This window comes from Lissotriton helveticus, chromosome 6, assembly GCF_964261635.1.
Source record: "Lissotriton helveticus chromosome 6, aLisHel1.1, whole genome shotgun sequence".
Taxonomy (NCBI): domain Eukaryota; kingdom Metazoa; phylum Chordata; class Amphibia; order Caudata; family Salamandridae; genus Lissotriton; species Lissotriton helveticus.
In genome coordinates this window covers 1,803,634,982-1,803,647,860 of record NC_136067.1, presented here as the reverse complement: position 1 = coordinate 1,803,647,860, position 12,879 = coordinate 1,803,634,982, and the positions used below count along the sequence as shown (strand labels likewise).

The 12,879-nt window shown below is 38.3% G+C and overlaps 1 protein-coding gene across 1 annotated transcript in view; it reads right to left on the bottom strand.

The window, feature by feature from the left end:
- HAAO (3-hydroxyanthranilate 3,4-dioxygenase) overlaps nucleotides 1–12,879 on the bottom strand; it is a 955,259-nt gene that overhangs the window by 799,223 nt on the left and 143,157 nt on the right. The window lies entirely within an intron of this gene.

The window sequence follows — 12,879 nt, the reverse complement described above, 5'->3', positions numbered from 1 at the left end:
TAGCAACCACCCCACAAAACTGATACAGAGCATCCCATACGGAGAACTACTCAGGATAAAAAGGAATAGCAGCAGGGAACAAGACTTTGAGTTGGCAGCAAAAGGCTGCATAGAAAGATTTGGCAGAAGAGGATATAATCCGGTCTCTCTATCTAAAACTCTGAAAAAGGTGAGAAAAATCAAAAGAGAGGATCTCCTCAAACCCAGACCAACAAAGGCACAATCTGAGAACGAAGGGAAATTCCGACTGATCACTCCCTATACCAGCGAATCCATGAACTTCAAAAGAATATTGCAAAAAAACTGGCACATTCTAAAGACTGATGCAATCTTGAAGGATGACATTCCAGGGAGACCATTAGTAACCTACCGAAAGGCAAGATCCCTGAAAGATGCACTGGTAAACAGCCATTATGAACGGGTCCCCATGAGAACAGGGAAAATCGCTGAAATGGGAGGATTTTTTCCTTGCGGTAAGTGCAAGGCCTGCATGGGAAGCAAAAGGATAAGAAAATATGGAATCCCTGGGAACAACATCTCCAGAACCATCAAGAAGTTCATGACATGTAGTACCAGTTATGCAGTTTACTGTCTAGTCTGCCCGTGCGGCCTAAAGTACATTGGGAGCACAATCCATCAATTAAGGATAAGGGTACTTGAACACCAAAGGGCCATTGAGAAAGCAGACCCGGCATACCCTGTTGCAAGACATTTTGATCAAGTGCACCAGAGAGACAGAAGTAAACTGCAATACTTTGGAATTGATTTTGTGGCAGAGGGGACCAGAGGGGGTGATAGATTAAAAAAACTGAGACGCCTGGAATCCAGGTATATCATCGACCTCATGACAAAGGCCCCACGAGGACTGAATAGCGGAGAAGAACTGGCAGTTCATCTGGGAAAATAACTTCATCAACTAGCCAGTGACTGTTCTTTCTATCATATTCTTCGCCACCAAATCTGGATAGAGATAGATAAATACTGAAATTTTCAGGAATGACTGGGAGGAATCAATGAGTTGAGACAGTCTAACTAGGGAATCTCTCTTCTCTGGATAACTACGTGATATATTCATTTGACGTACTTTGGCTGATCAAGAACTTTGAATTTATAACTTTGCACGGGTGGAGGGTGATCTTGCACCGGATGGTAATGAGCTGCTGTGCACAACTATATTATTGCCAATACATGGCATGATGGACAAGTATGAACCTTGATATTGGGGATTGCGAGGCTTCACAATCCCCCCCCCATTTTTATCTCCCCACGATTATCATGGGGAGCCAGGCCGATACACGGCAATATTAGAGTTATTCAAGGAATACTTGAGGCGATATAGACCGCGCAGCGTATTATAATGCATTAATGTATTAAACACACTTCAAGATGGCGCGACCTAGAAAACACATAGTCCGTCACCCATGTCTATGAATGTTTTGCTATAATACCCATGCTAACCCTCGCAATGTAATTGACACTGACGAAGGCTTTACGCTGAAACGCGTCTGTTAATCTGTGTGATTAAACTTTGATGGTGTGAGCATGAGAAACTTTGACTCCACGAGTGCGGTTCTTTGGAAAATAACGATTCTGGAGTTGAGCGTTGTGTTATTGCGGTGGCCCATTACCGCATACCGCACCCACCCGCGAGTGCCCTGATTACTAAGTGGGACAGAGAGTGAGAATATATATATATATATATATATTGCCTACTGGCGGTCGCCAGTAGGTAGTTATAGTTAGGATTGGCTACCATAGGAAATCCGCAACATTCTATTGGGAATAACTCTCGTGCCAGTTGAGGAATTTGTGTGTAATTGGACATAGCTATGACCCACAAACCAGACTTTTGTCATTTTGAAGGTGGATGTGCTTTTAGTCAGATGAGTTGTGGAAATGAAATGGCAGTTTGTTTATGAAAAGAAGTGCTTGGGAATCAGTGCAGTTGAATAGCCAGAAATGATTGGTGCTTTGTTAAAAATCTCCACTTAAAATTAGGGTGCATGCTTTTTTTTTGTAAGAAGTCATTTCAATGGTTGAGAAAAAGTCATTTAAAGAAACATTGCATTTCATTAGCTAGTAGATTGAGAGGTCAAACAGGCTTGAAGGATTGTTTTGCAATTTAGTATGCTGAACTTGTGAACTGTGTTCTGGTTTAAGAGGGAGTTACCATGGTTACTTGGTGAATGAGCACTGGGGGGATGGGTGAATGTTATGTGAGTTTCAAAGTCTTGAAATGTACAGCCAATTAAAATGTGCAGTTTGGTTTTGAATTTGTGTGGGAACAATTTTTATTGGCTATGTACAAGAATATGGCTCTGAAATTAGAAAGAATCTGTGCCATTATTGAAAGGCTCCAGTGAAGAAAGCATTGTTCAGAGATTCTGGTTAAGAATATCTGTTGACTGTGACTGACACTGTTTGACATCTTCCAATGCATTTTTAAAGGTGAGTAATGATTCTTTTAAAAAAGATAGAGAGCCTAAAGATTTTTGTCAAGTATCATAGTGAGTGTCTTTGTGAATTAAGGAATGTTAGCTGTGTATTTATATGGTAGACTTCTTTTTAAATTGTTTTTTATGCTTGGATTCAATGCTGGTTTAGAAATTGTGTAATGGTTTCATTGGACTTGTAAATAAGCTCCTTTTTTTGAAGCGCCTTCTGCAACCTTTAGCATGGGTGGAAGTAGTAAATGTATGGAGAGGGATAGGAATAGCAGATAGAAAACCATATGAAATGGTGTGGGAGATGCATAAAGTATTTCAGTAATGGTATCAATTGAGATGGAATATAAGATAAAGAGGGGTATATTTACAAGACTTTTGTGCAATTTTTGACATGGGTACAAGCAGAAAATGCATGCAGAATAATAAAATATGCACCAGACAAGAATATGAAATGCCCTGAGAGATGTTTAAAGCTTTTTTTTAATGGCATAAATTGAGATAGAAAGTACAAAAAAAGAGAAGTATATTTACAAGCTGTGTGTGCAATCTTTGACATAGCTGTGTGTTTATAAGGTAGACTTCTTTATAAATTGTTTTTTATGCTTGGATTCAATGCTGGTTTAGAAGTTGTGTAATGGTTTCATTGGACTTGTAAATATGCTCCTTTTTTTGAAGCGCCTTGTGCAACCTTTAGCATGGGTGGAAGTAGTAAAAGTATGGAGAGGGATAGGAATAGCAGATAGAAAACCATATGAAATGGTGTGGGAGATGCATAAAGTATTTCCGTAATGGTATCAATTGAGATGGAATATAAGATAAAGAGGGACATATTTACAAAAAAAATAATGTAGAGTGTTTAGAGGAAAGTGATGCATTGCTGGAATGTGTCACAAAAATGATGCAACTCCAGCAATGCATCCTTTCACATGGGGCCAGTCCCATGTGAAAGGGCCTGCGTTAGTGTTACGCCTGCTGTGAGGCAGGCGCAAGATTTGGACGCAACAGCGTCATAAAAGTGACGCAGTGATATCTCTTAGATGTCACTGCATCATTTCTACGACCCTTCCTTATGTCAATACGCCCCCTTTGCATACATTACAGCTGGCGCAGGTATAATGTGGCGCAGGGGTTTACAAAGTGACGCATCTACCTAGATGTGTCACTTTGTAAATATGACTCAACAAGGTGCATTTTTTACAGCACTGGTGCATCTCAAAAAGTGACGCACCGGTGGCGTAAAAGTGACGCATGGCCTCATAAATGAGGCCTTTAGTCTTGTACTCATGCGTCATATTTAATGTATGACGCATTATGTCGCAAGGAGTTACAGATACATCAGTATTTCTGACGTATCTGTAAGCGCAAAAGTGATGCATTGCTGGAGTGTGTCACAAAAGTGATGCAACTCTAGCAATGCATCCTTTCACATGGGGCTAGCCCCATGTGAAAGGGCCTGCGTCAGTCTTACGCCTGCTGTGAGGCAGGCGCAAGATTTTGACGCAATGGTATCCTAAAATGACGCAGTGAAATCTCATAGATTTCACTGCGTCACTTTTACGACCCTTCCTTGCGTCAATACGCCCCTTTTGCATACATTACACCTGGCGCAGATAAAGATAAAGAGGGGCATATTTACAAGACTTTTGCGCAATGTTTGACATTAAAGCTGATACAGAGATAGTGTATTGGTTGCATTGGCACATTTACAAGCCACGTGTGCAATGTTTGACATATGCTAATGAAACCTTTACACTATCTCTGGAACAGCATTAATTTCAAACATTCAGAATTTATGGCAAATGTAAAACACATCTGAATGCTTTCTTGATGGAACCAAAGTAAACAAGCATTGAAAATGCAATAGATTTGGTGTGATCTTAGGCACATGTCCACGATATTACATGTAATCTACCATGTCTGTTTGTGCAAGTAGTATGTGTGTCTGTGCACAAATTATTTATCTGTATTTACAGGCCAAAAACAGGCCACCTATATATAAACAAGATATAACATTAATTAGTAAATTATATCTAACATTGCGGAAGCGGCTAGAAAGTATGCCAATGAAACCTTTATACTATCTCTGGACCAGCATTAATGTCAAACATTCAGAATTTATGGCAAATGTGTGACACATCTGAATGCCTTCTTGATGGAACCAAAGTAAACAAGCATTGAAAATGCAATAGATTTGGTGTGATCTTAGGCACATGTCCACGATATTACATGTAATCTACCATCTCTGTCTCTGCAAGCAGTATGTGTGTCTCTGTACAAATTATTTCTCTGTACCTACACTCCAAAAACAGGCCACCTATATATAAACAAGATATAACATTAATTAGTAAATGATATCTAACATTGCACAAGCGGCTTGTAAATATGCCAATGAAACCTTTACACCTCACTCTTAGCTGTGCTGAGTATGCTTGGGAAGACTTACTTGAATTTCTACGAGAGGCAAATAAAAACATTGAAAATATTGAATTCAAGACACCTGGAGAACTGTGCTCTTTGGATCCAGTTAATGTATGCATGTATTTCAATCATAGGTTTGAAGCTATGATGTCTTTTATTACAAACAAAAAAAATCCTCTGCTTGGAGAGGTGTTGGATTTCTTTTGGAGAAAGGAGTATCAAGCAAGAGGTGCTCCTCATATACATATGCTGGTATGGATTAAAGATGCACCTACATTTGGAACAGATTCAGATGAGAAAGTGATGAGTTTCATTGAGCAGTATTCTACATGTGCTGTTCCGAAAAGTACAGAAGAAAACAATTTAAGACACCAAGTTTTACGCTTTCAAAGCCATCGTTGTGAAAAATACTGTCGTCGAAAATACAAATCCAAGGACAAGTTCTATACGAAATGTCATTTTGCATTTCCAGGTCCAGTAATATCGAAAGGAAGAGTCAACAATTTTATGTCTTCTCTGCGACATACTGTGACAAGGAAATCACCCAAAAATACATTCAACCTAAGAAGAAATGAGGAATCCAAATTTATAAATGACTACAACCCAGTCATTTTGTCCATGTGGAATGCTAACATGGATATTCAATATGTGGCTGACAACTCTATTGCTGTGGCTCGATATGTGACGGCTTACATCACAAAATCAGAAAAAACGGAACTGAAGGAAATGTGGGAGGAAATTTCACATGAAAAGAGTCTAAGCAAGAAATTATACAGTTACAGTCTAAAGATGTTGTCGCATCGAGAAATTGGAGCATATGAATGTTCTGATCAGTTGTCATCAGCAAGTCTATATGCCAAATCTAGAACCATTATTTGGGTGAGTCTAGGTCTTGCTGCAACACGAAACCGAGTTTCGAAATCTGTAAAAGAAATAGAGTATTTGGCGGAGAAAGAACCAGACAGTACAGATATTTTGAAGACAAACATGTTGGATACATACTATCCAAATAGAAGTACTCACCTTGAGAACGCTTGTTTCTATGAAGTTCTGCAAACCTACATTTTTAAAAAGAACGTCACAGAAGACATCAATAAAGGAGTATATGCTGTAATTGGATGTGAAGGCTGTCTAGTGAAACAAAGAAAAGGCCATTTGATTAATCATCGAAAATTGAGTTGTGAATCTCCAGACAAAAGGGAATTTTATTACTTAGCTCTTTTGCAACTCTTTAAGCCTTGGCGTACAGAAGAGGAACTACTTGGAGATTTTCTTACTTATGAAGATTCGTTTAATGCAACCAAGGATACCATAGAATGTCCTGTTTTTTCAAATTATCTGAAAATGTTGAAGGAGGAAATACAGCAAGAAGCTACAATTGCAGCAGAGATTGCTAGAGGCAGTTCTCAAGACAGTCAGAGTTCTGCTTCATTGAGTCAGGATCCACTAGGAGGACCAATTCTACAAAATGAAGCTGCCACTGCCATGGATGAAGTTGAAAGAGCGATGGAACAAGCTCAGGAGGATGGAGGTGACTTAGAAGATTTGGAAAAAGAACTAAACGTTGAGCAGAGACAAATATATGATCAAGTGACACAACAAATTGAGCATGGTTTATCTCATGAGAAAAAAGAGTGCTCATGTACATCATTTGTACCTATCCGACTGCATGTGAGTGGAGAAGCAGGAACTGGGAAAAGTTTCCTGATTAAAGTGATTGCAACATATTTGCAGAAAACAACGGAATCATCGCTCTCTTGTGTTGTTACTGCTCCAACTGGGTTGGCAGCACACAACATTAAAGGGATTTTTTACATCGCTTATTGATGCTGCCAGTGGAGCATGATAACAAATTACAATACCACAAGCTATCTGTAGAAGCTTGTTGTGAAGTTTCAAGACTCCTAAAGAAAATGAAACTACTTATCATTGCTGAAGTAAGCATGGTGTCAAATGTAATGCTTGCTTTTGTGCATTTAAGAATGCAAGAAACTCTTAAAACAGACTATGATGTGTTATTTGGAGGCAAACACATCATTGTTTTTGGAGATCTACTGCAACTAACTCCAGTGAAAGGACAGCCAGGGTTTAAAATGCTTACGCATGAAGATACCAGGAAGTGCTTAGGAAGCATTGGAAATGTTAACATATGGCTACATTTTAAATATGCAGAACTACTTCAAAATATGCGACAGGCAGAGGATGAAGATTATAAAAATATTCTACAAGATGTAAGAATTGGGAAACTAAGTGAACATGGGAAAGCAGCTTTACATGCACGATTAATTTCAAATTTGTTTCCAAAAGAAAACATTCTCCCAGAGAATATTTTTAAGAAAATTTCTGAAAACAAATATGTCATATGCTAGATGCCAACTCTGCAAGAATGTTCAATCTTCAACACCAAAATGTTAAAGTTGGAAAATCAAGAAATTGTGAAACTGGAAGCTTTTGATAAAATAGAACATGAAGGAGCAACTATTATTTTGTCAGAAAAGTTGAAATCAAAATTGGATTCTTTAGAGAAGACAATATCTAAAACTGCTGGTATGTAAAAGACTCTGTATGCATCTTTAAATTGTCGTATAATTTTACGACGTAATTTAGATGTGGAAAGAGGTTTAGTAAATGGAGCAATGGGTCATGTTGTGGATTTTGTGAATTACCGAAATAGAGATGGAATTAAAATTATAAACATTAAATTTGATGGTATTGAAGAAGTACAACAAATCTGTCGCTGTTCTGCTCGGTTTTTGCTCGTGAAAGATTTATATGTATGCAGAAAACTGTTTCCTGTTTCTTTGGCATATGCAGTAACTATTCATAAATCTCAAGGTTTAAGTGTTGATAGTGCTTTGGTGAATATTAGAAATTCTGTGTTCAAGGAGGGCATGGCATATGTTGCTTTATCTCGAGTCAGAACTTTATCTGGATTGTACTTGATTGATTTTGATGAGACAAAGATTAATGCAGATCTAAATTGTGTAAAAGAATATAATAGGTTAAGAAGAGAGTATGCTCCAAATTTACCTCACTATCCTCTGTTTGAAAAGCGTGTGGTAGGCTGAAAAAGAAGAAATGAGAAAAATTGTTGTGAAGTTGTAGCAAAAAGAAAAATAGTATATGAAACAGTAATTGTAAGCAGAAAGGAAATGGATTCAGTTAAAGATGTTGTTGGATTTCAGTTTGAAAATAGTTCTGGTGTCAACTGCTATGCTAATGTAGTGGTTAATGTTGTTTTTTTTCTCCAAAGTGTAAAAGAACAGATTGCTGAAAATCGTGATCAAACACTTTGTGGTTTATTAAATTCTGTATTAGAGAAATGTAGCAGTGATAGAACAAAAATACAAAGTGTTTCTGAAATTTGAAAGGTTTTAGACATATGTTCTGGTCTAAATCAATTTACACTGAATATTCAGCAAGATTGTCAGGAATTTCTAATGTATATGCTTGTTGTATTGCAAGATGAAGGTGTAGATGTAGAAAATCTTTTTGGCCTTTCTTATAAATGGCAACATGACTGTGACAATTGCTCCTTTTCAAGTAGTACTACAGTAGACACTGAAAGATTTATATATTTGACTTTACCAGACTGCAAATCAGTGTCTTTTAATAATGTAGTTTGAGCAGCAAATCAAAACATGGTCTGTAGTCAATGTAAAACTGCAATGATATCAACTTTATTTTTAAGAAGATATGGACAGTATGTTATTTTAATGTTCCAAAGATGTAGACCTGATGGAACTAAATTGACAACATTAATTAAAAATGTTGTGGCTTCTTAATTATCAATTTCAGGAAGAACCTTTACAACTGCAGCAATTATTTACCATGACGGTCCTTCAACAACATCAGGACATTACACATGCTACTTAAAATGTCAAAAAGGGAGGAAGCTGTGTAATGATACTCAATTGACTTTCAAACAACGTTTGCCTTCTGACTTACTAAATTCTTACCTAGTGTTCTTACAACTGAAGTTTTAGGGAAGGTAATTGGCCTATGAAGATTGCAGCAGTTAATATAACTTAGTTTGCTCTTCAAAATTACTTTCTGAATGAGAGTGATGAAGATAATAAAAAACATGTAGTTTTCATAGAGATAGTATATTTTTATCATATATAGTGTGTGCTGTGAGTATTATACAAATTAATTATTAAAATTAAGGTAGAGGTGAAAGTACAATTCTTGTTTCATAATGTAAAAGGTGTTGGAGCTTTTCTTTCAGAAAGTCGGGTAAATGAGACATTAAGAAAACAGTGGACTAATTTACATAGAAAAGGACTTTCCATATAATATTTGGCCTCGTGGAAAAGTGGATGGATCAAAAGTGAGTTTAGATATGGTTTTTAAAATTTTACATTATTTAAGAAATTATTCAATGCGTTTTTTAAACACAATCATTTTGATTGTGTTTTTTTTGCCCGCTGTTATATGATGAGTACTATTGAATCACTGTTTTAAGTGAAATTCAATATATTCTGAGAACAGCAAAAATAAACCATTTAACATGTTGTTGAAATTATTTTGTATTTTATATTATTAAATATATATTATTATCCCATTCTCTTATGCTCACTTATCTATTTCCACCCTCTATCACTCTTCTTAACTCACCCTCACTGGCCTTTTTTGATTCTCCCGCACCTCCCTTCCCTTATTCCATTTTCCTCACTTATTCTCATTAACCACTCCTTCACAGCCCTTTACCTCTCTCCCATCCAGCACTTTCCAGCTGTCAGTCACTCTACTTCACTCCCCTTCCCATTGTTTTGTTTCTTTGTTCCCTCAATAATTCCCCTTCTCTCACTCACCTTATTACACTTCAATTACTGCTTTTCTCACTTCCTCTGTCTTCTCACATCCTCACTCCCTTTCCCTCACAGCCTGTATCTTAGCTTCAGTCTCTGGATCCTCTCACTGTCTCACTCCTCTTCCGTCATGCTTACTCCCTAAAACTGACCCACACTCCCTTCCTTACCTTTCTTTGCTCTCTTACTCAGTTCCTTTCTGTCACTCTTTCCTTCACTACCTCTATTTTCTCACTCCTTCACTTCCTTTGTCTCAAGCTCACTTGCTTTTATTCTCTCTTTATTTTCCCTTTTTCATCAACCTCCCTGCCCTTCACTCACCCTCCCTTACCCTTGTTAATCTCCTACTTTGTCTCTTGTATTGTAAAATATATATTATAAATATTGTAACTTATTTTGTTTTGTCTTTCACAGATATAAATTTAAATGAAAACATAAAACTAAGTTGACATTACTTATAAGGTAAGTGTGATGTACAATATTTATTTTCTCTATACTGTTTTGTTTTCCATAACCTCACTACTCTTCTTTGATATTCCCACACCTCTGTTCCCTTATTGCGCTTGCCTCACTTATTCTGAATCCCCACATTTACTCTCTTTTTTCACACTCTTCTCTTACTCTCACCTTCTTTCAGGCCTTCTCTTTAACTATCTTTCCTCCCCCTTCTCTTACTTCTTTGTTTTATTTTTTCCCTTCCTTCACTCTCCTTACTGCACTTCATTAACTCCTTCTCTTACTCCCTCTGTCTTCTTACGTCTACACTCCCCTTCCCTCAATCTCTTTCTGTTAGCTTTATTCTCTCCATCCCCTTAGTCTCTCAATTCTGTTTTGTCACGCTCACTGCCTATATCTCAGCCATACTCCCAAATTCACCTTCTATCAGACCTTCTTCTTTAGTTTACTTCATCAATCTTTCCTTCTTACCTCCTTCACTCTTTTGTCTTCCCTTATTTTCTTATTCCACTGTACTAACTCCTTCTCTTACTACTTCTGTCCTCTTAATTGTACACTTCCCTTACCTCATTCTCTCTCTGTTAGCATCATTCACTTTGTCCTTTTATTCTCTCACTCCTTTTCTATCATGCTCAGTCCCTATAACTCAGCCATACTCCTAGACTCACCTTTTTTCAGATCTTTACTTTCATTCCTCTGTCTTTCCATCATTCGCTCCTTCACTGTTTTCACTTCCCTTACTCTCCTTACTCCACTTCATTAATTACTTGTCTTACTCCCTCTATCCTCTTCCTTCTACAGTCCTCTTACCTCATTCTCTCTCTGTTAGTCTCATTCTCTCCGTCTCTTTAGTTTCTCACTCCTCTTCTGTCAAGCTCACTCCCTATAACTTACTTATACTCACACACTCACCTTTTTTGATACCTTCTCCTTCACTTACCTTCCTCTCTCTTCCCATCCTTTGCTCTTTCATTCTTTTGCTTTGTCTTACTCTTCTTACTCCACTTCAATAACTCCTTCTCTCAAACCCTCTGTCTTCTAATTTATTCACTCTACTTTTCTCACTCTTTCTCTATTACCCTCAAATAATTTCCAGCGATGTATCCTTTCACATGGGGCAAGTCCCATGTGAAAGTGCCTGCGTCAGTCTTACGCCTGCTGTGAGGCAGACGAAAGATTTAGGCGCAACGGTGTCCTAAAAGTGACGCAGTGAAATCTCATAGATTTCACTGCGTCACTTCTACGACCTTTCCTTGCGTCAATACGCCTCCTTTGCATACATTATACGTGGCGCAGGTATAATGTGGCGCAGGGGTTTACAAAGTGACGCATCTAAGTAGATGTGTCACTTTGTAAATATGACTCAACAAGGTGCAATTTTTACACCACTGGTGCGTCACAAAAAGAGATGCACCAGCGGCGTAAAATTGACACATGGCCTCATAAATGAGGCCCTGAAGAGCACTACAGAGAAAAACAGTGTAAAAAATGATAGTAAAAAAATAATTTCAAGCAATGCATCCTTTCACATGGGGTAAGCCCCATGTGAAAGGGCCTGTGTCAGTCTTAGGCCTGCTGTGAGGCATGCGCAAGATTTTGACACAACGGCGTCCTGAAAGTGACGCAGTGAGATCTCTTAGATGTCATTGTGTCACTTGTACGACCCTTCTTTGCGTCAATATGCCCTCTTTGCATATATTATACCTGGTGCAGGTATAATGTGGCGCAGGAGTTTACAAAGTGACGCATCTACCTACATGCGTCACTTTGTAAATATGACTCAACAAGGTGCAATTTTTACACCACTGTTGCGTCACAAAAAGTGATGCACCGGCGGCATAAAAGTGACGCATGTCCTCATAAATGAGGTCCTGAAGCGCACCATAGGGAAAAACAGGCCTTCTCCTTTATTTTCTTTCCTCTCTCTTCTTTTACTTCATTGTTTTATATATTTCCCTTATTTTATTCTCCTGACTCCACTTCACTTACTACTTCTCTTTCTTTCTCTGTCTTCTTACTTCTACACTCCCCTTCCCTTAATCTCTTTCTGTTAGCCTCATTCTCTCCATCCCCTTAGTCTCTCACTCCTCTTCTGTTTCGCTCACTCCCTGTAACTCAGCCATACTCCCACACTCACCTTCTGTCAGACCTTCTCCTTTTACTTTCCTTCCTCTCTCTTCCCTTCCTTCGCTCCTTCACTCTTTTCCCTTCCCTTACTCTCCTTACTCCACTTTACTAACTCCTTCTCTTACTCCCTCTGTCCTCTTAGTTCTACACTCCCCTTCCCTCATTCTCTCTCTGTTAGTCTCATTCTCTCCGTCCTCTTAGTCTCTCACTCCTTTTCTATCACGCTCACTCCCTATAACTCGGCCATACTCCTACACTCACCTTCTTTCAGACCTTCTCCTTTACTTTCCTTCCTCTCTTTTACCATCCTTCACTCCTTCACTCTTTTCCCTTCCCTAACTCCTCTTTCTGCAGTTCAGTAACTGCTTCTGTCAATCCCTCTGTTCTCTAAGTTACTCACTACCATGTTCTCACTCTCTCTGGGTTACCCCCATTCTCTCCGTCCTCTTAGTCTTTCACTCCTCTTCTATCATGCTCACTCCCTATTACTGAGCCATATTCCCACACTCATCTTCTTTCAGACCTTCTCCTTTACATTCTTTCCTCTCTCTTCCCATCCTTCGCTCTTTCACTGTTTTACCTTCCCTTACTCTCCTTAATCCACTTCACTAATTCCTTGT